A 6,000-nucleotide genomic window follows, 5' to 3' on the forward strand; every position below is an offset into this window, starting at 1 on the left:
CCTTATATCTTGACTATAATTTTCTAGTTATTGGATAGGAAGAAAGAACTTTCATTTATGCTAGGAAAGCCTTTGTGCTTTGTAACTGCTAACAAACATCAGGAAGCTGAAATTAAGATAAGGAAGATCTTAATAAATGATCTGGCAACACCATGCCCCAGTGGGTGTTATGGTGGTGGGGCTGGAAGTGGGCAGTGCCCACCCACTCTACACCTCACAGCTTCAGTGGGGCCACTGCTGGACTTCTGCTTGTGCATTGGTGATGCAGGAGTGAGGACAGCCCAGTTGCCACCATGGTCATCCTCTTGCTGAGTATCATCGTCAGTAATGTGGTGAAGACAATGGAGTTGGAGCCCACCACCATGGTATATGATGCCTGCTGGATGATCTGCAAGTGAATCTGAAGTCCAGATAGAATTCTAGAACTGCTTTGGTTGGACCTTTGAGATCATTGAGTCCAACCTTCAACCTAAGACCACCATGGCCATTAAACCACACCCCAGAGTGCCATGTCTGCATGTTTCTCAAGCACCTCCAGGGATGGTGACTCAATCGCCTCCCTGGACAACCTATTCCAATGTCTGACCACTGTTTTAGTAAAGAAATTATTCCTAATATCCAATTTAAATCTCCCCTGTCACAATTTCAGGGCACTTCTTCTCATCCTGTCACTTGTTACTAGGGAGAAGAGACCGACCCACACCTTGTGACAACCTCTTTTCAGATAGTTCAGTAGGGAGCATTGAAGTCTCCCCTCAGCCTCCTCTTCTCCTCAGAAGACTTGTTTTTAGACCCCTTGTTTTTAGAGCTTTGTTGCTCTTCTCTGGACCTGCTCCAGCAGCTCAATGTCTTTCATGTAGTGAAGTTCCCAAAACTGAACACAGTATTCAAGTTGTAGCCTCACCAGTGCCGAGTACACGGTCGCAATTACTTCCCTATTCCTGATACAGGCCAGGATGCTATTGGCCTTCTTGGCCACCTGAGCACAGTGTCAGCTGACTGTCAACTAGCAACCTGAAGTCCTTTTCTGCTGGGCAACTTTCCAGCCAGTCCATCTCAAGCCTGTAGCATTGCATGCAGCTGTTGTGACCCAAGTGTGGGACCTGGACTTGGCCTTGTTAAAACTTATACAACTGACTGTGGCCCATTGATCCAGCCTGTCCAAATGTTCTTGCAAAACCTTCCTACCCTCAAGCAGATCAATGCTCCTACCCAGTTTAATGTCACCTGCAAACTCAGTGAATGTGAACTCAATTCCCTTGTCCAGATCATTTAAATAGATGTTAAACAAAACTGGGTTTTGTTTTTTTTTTTTTTTTGAGGAACAACTCCACTTGCCACAACTCTCCTGGGCCCAGCCATTCATCCACTTTTTAACCCAACATAGAGTGTGCCTGTCCAAGCCATGAGCAGTCAGTTTCTCCAGGAGGATGCTGTGGGAAACTGTGTTGAAGGCCTTACTAAAGTCGAGGTAGATAATATTGACAGCATCCATGAGGTGGACCATCTTGTCATAGAAATAGATCAGATTGGTCAAGTAGGATTTTCCCTTTATAAGCCCATGTTGACAGGGCCAAATCATCATGTTTTTCTGTGTGACGCATGATGTCACTCATGATGTTCAAGAAGCATGTAGATGTGGCACTTCAGGATATAGTTTAGTGGTCATGATAGTTGGGTTATGATTAAAGTCAATGATCTTAAAGGTCTTTTCCAGCCTTACTGGTTCTATGATTCTATAATGATCTGACCCCTGACTTTCCCTGGCACTGACGTTAGGCTGACAGGCATGTAGTTTCCTGGATCCTCCTGGGTCAGTTACCCCAATCCTTCCTGTCAGATGGAACAGTTAAATGATTTTGGGCTGTTCCTCTTGAATGATGACCCAAAGAAAGGGATATGCCTGGAGGCTTGGAACGCTCTGGACTACTGCACGCTTCCCATGAAGTACAAGAAAAAGCAGCTGCCACTGAAGATCTGCATGCTGGATGCAACAGTGAAAACATTGGTGGTGGATGACTCCAAAACCATCACAGACATGTTTATGACAATCTGCTCAGATTGTCATAACTATGCTGAGTAGTCAATTGTTAGGGAGATTATAGAAGAGAAAAAGTGGGATCTGACCAGCACTTTCAAGAAGGACAAGACCATGCTGTCACATGAAAAGGACATGGAGAAGATCAGGCAGAAGTTGCACACGAATCATGGCTGGATCCTGTGTGAGCAAGATATTGATGAAAATGAAAGACTGCTGCTGCTGTGACTCAAGTTCTAGTCCGACCAGAACACAGTGAGGTCTAGTGCAGCACAACTTGCTCTACATGCAGGCTTGTGATGACATGCTGAACACTTCCCAGCCTATTTCCTTTGACAAAACCTGCAAGTTTGCTGGCTATCACTGTCAGATCCAGTTTGGGCTGCAAAATGAAAAGAAGCATAAACCAGGCTTTCTGGAACTCACGGATTTCCTGCCCAAGGAGTGCATCAAGCAGAAAGGGAAGCACAAGATTTTCATTGCCCATAAGAACAATGGGTGAGATCAAGGCCAAAGTTAACTGTGTGAAAGTTGGCCATTACGTCAAGACCTATGGCATCTTCTTCCTGGTCAAGGAGAATATGAAGGGGAAGAACAAGCAGGCTGCTTGGAATCAGCAAAGTGCACATGATGTGCATGAATGAGAAGACTAGGGAAGTGATTCAGGAGTGGAGCCTGGCTAACATCAAGTGTTTGTCAGGCTCAACCAAGAGCTTCCCCCTGGATTTTGGAGATTACAGGGATGGTTGCTACTCAGTACAAATGGCAGAGAGGAAGCAGACAGCCCATCTGATTGCTGGCTAAATTGATATCATCCTAAAAATGAAACAGAGCAAAGATCACTTTGGACTTGAGGGGCATAAGGAGTCTGATGTCTCCAAAGAAGTTAACCACCTTGCAACAGCAGTTCAGCCATGTAGGCAAGGCAGAGCTGGGCTCGGTGGCCCTGCCAGCCATTATGCAGAGAACAGGAACTGGAGGGCCAGAAAACTTGCAAATAGACACAATGCCACAGCCTCAGCAGCAGATCACCAGTGGCTGACAGAGGGAATGGATGACACTTTCTTCAGACAGCTGGGGAAATGGTGCAGCAGGATTGTATTCTGGCTCAGGCTACCTCTGACTTTGTCAATGCCATCAAAAGCAATGAAGAGGGAGAGAGAGAGATCTGGAGAACTCACGTGAGTTGGTGAGTGTGGCCAAGATCCTTGCTGATGCTACTGCCCAGATGGTGGAGGCTGCAAAGGGAGGGGCAGTCCACCCAGACAGCAAGGAGCAGCATCAGTGGCTGCATGAAGCAGCAGAGGGGCTGTGCATGGTGACCAGTGCTGCAGCCCAGAATGTCATCAAGAAGCTTGTGCACAAACTGGAGCATGCAGCGAAACAAGCCACCACCTTGCCACTCAGCCCATTGCTGCCGTGCAGCATGCTGCCTCCTCCAACACATTCTATGATAAACAGAAAAGGTAAAGAAATGGCTGGAAATACATTCTGAACAAAACCTTCAATTTTAATATGATTCAAGGATGAATCAAATCAGCAATAAACCATCTGCTGTACTTGTGGCAGAATGTCACGCTAGTGGCTTGAGATGGTCATGAATGTTTTTACATACAGTCTTATAAGAGTTTACATCTTGGCTGAAGTACAGCCACAAAATTTTATAGATTTTATTTTTAAGAGCAGGGAAGTGGATGACTGTGTGTTTCATCAGTTTGATCTAAGTCTCAAAATCTACAGGCCTGCAAATTGGAATAGGACTGTACAAAATCAGTCTGTTATCATCCCTAGAATAATGGAGGGGAGGCAACATTTAACTAGTAGCCTAGAGCACTGCTTTATGTGTTTAGCCTGCATAATTTTTGTTTTCTGTGTTTTGTTAAAAGAAGCAGCTGCTCACATCCACAGCTGACATTATCTTTTATGGTTAGGAATGCTTCCAGTTTTTGGTTGTTTTTTGCTGCCTTGACCAAACCTGTGCAAAAACTAGCTCCTTTTTATTTTTTTTTTGTCTCTCTGAATTTTACATTTGAAAAGATACATCTTTCCACAGATAATTCCAGAACAAAGTATTGATCAGATCTAGTCACTATGAAATGGGTTTGGACATTTTTAGATGAGTTTTATGTCTAGGTTCCTATATTCTGTTCCTCTTTTTAATCTTAGATTTCTTGGTTTTCCTCTTGAACTTCCGTTTGACTTGTTCCATCCTATGCTTAACATGCAGCAGTGAGACACACTCAATTTGTATGCAGTGAGGTTTGAGTTGAACCTGCTTTTGCTTAGATTTCCATGAGTACTTTGTTGAGAATGTGGACAGGCAGGTACTTAGGATTGCTGTGGCTCCTGTGCTGCTCTGAATGCTGGATGATAGCAGAACTGGTAGACTCACAGGCACATTTACAGAGCAAGGAGACAGAAAACTTCTTCAATTGGTTGTGTGGACTGAGAGAGGTAGGTGAAGATGTAGCACAGAAGAATTGGTATGTATGTATGAGTGAATGGTATGATGTCCATATTTGTGGAGTACAGTGACTCTATTTTTCTTCAGTATTCTATTCTTATGGTAGGAACAGGCACTTAAAGCTACGTCTTTTTCTCTTGTTCTCTAGTATGGTTGACACCTCAGTATATGCTGTTGTGCTTACTCCAGTGCGTGAATGCACATCTTCCTCCCCCTGGAGCTCTGTTATGCTCAACCTCTAGAACCTTACAGATGAGACAGCCACTTGGAGTATTTGGGAGTCTCTAATTCCACATAGGAAAGAATTTTTTTAAAAGCAAATGCACCCTCAATGCAGCTGGGAGAAGGTCACTGGAGGGGAGAAATGTGGTGGGTTTATAAAAGGACCTCTGACTTGGAAGATGGGTTTTTGTAAAATTTTCTTGTAATATTAGGAAATCCTGAAGTTTAAAAATGTGATGTAAGTACAGCTTTAATGACGGAGCACTAGAGGTTGATAAAGAAATGTCGATAACAAAACCAAAACAATTACAAAGACACAAAACCCCCAAACAAACAAAACCTCATCTTCTGCTTAATTGAAGGACTTCTGCTACTAATAATGCCTGACCTGAGCAGCTTAGGTGAGAATGAGACTATAAACAAGAGAATATAGGCATGTGAAACAAATAAGCTGCTAGCATCTGATTTGTTTGATTGGCTGATGCTGCTTGTTTGATCGGCCAGTTCTTTGCCTTATGGATGCTTGCAGGATATGCATTAAAAAGGAAAGAAAGCTAGCTTTGTGAATGGCTTTATTTCTAATTCTTGAAGTCATCTCCAGAAGCTTGAAATACTATCAGTCCAAGTATAAAAAAATATGAATTGATTTCCTCTGTCCTCTGCCCTCTCTCCTCTAAGTAGTATAGAAAGATAATGAAAAAATAAACCAAACCAACAACTTTTTGTTACACATTTGAATCTAACAAGTTTGTCCAAGTCAGGTTTTCAAACGTTCTGTAGTAATGATGAGGATTACAGACAGGCCTGGAATAAAACACTCCTAAAAATAAGAAGTGGCTTTATCCTACCAAGCTGGTGTTTGCTGACACAAAAGGAAGACAAATTCAGTAAGCAGCATTGTGAAGTGTTGAAAATTTTTGCTTACCCATAGTACTGTCATCTCTGAGGTAAGCTTATGCTAGCTGTCTTCTATCTAGACTCCTGACTCAAACCCTTCAGTTGGTAAATGAGGTACTGGTCTGCACAGTGTAAAGTACAATTGCTGACTGTGCAGTGGCTCTTGATGGCTGCATGGCTAAAGGCATTACTGAATAAAACAGTCTATTGTGGCAAAGTTTAGTTAGTGTAGCAGCACCAGGAAGATGCATGGACAATAATGAAGTCAGTAATCTAGCATCTGGTAATACAGTTGTCAGTAAAACAACCACAAGGTGGTAATATGAATAAAGCTTCAACAAGGCCAGCTGTAATGTATCAGTGTAGTGAATCATTAAAG

The 6,000-nt window shown here is 43.0% G+C and overlaps 1 pseudogene; it reads left to right on the plus strand.

The window, feature by feature from the left end:
- The first annotated feature begins 293 nt into the window (after window positions 1–293).
- LOC128979404 (talin-1-like) lies at window positions 294–3,223 on the plus strand (annotated as a pseudogene).
- The last annotated feature ends 2,777 nt before the right edge of the window (window positions 3,224–6,000 follow it).

This window comes from Indicator indicator, chromosome Z (genome assembly GCF_027791375.1).
Source record: "Indicator indicator isolate 239-I01 chromosome Z, UM_Iind_1.1, whole genome shotgun sequence".
Taxonomy (NCBI): domain Eukaryota; kingdom Metazoa; phylum Chordata; class Aves; order Piciformes; family Indicatoridae; genus Indicator; species Indicator indicator.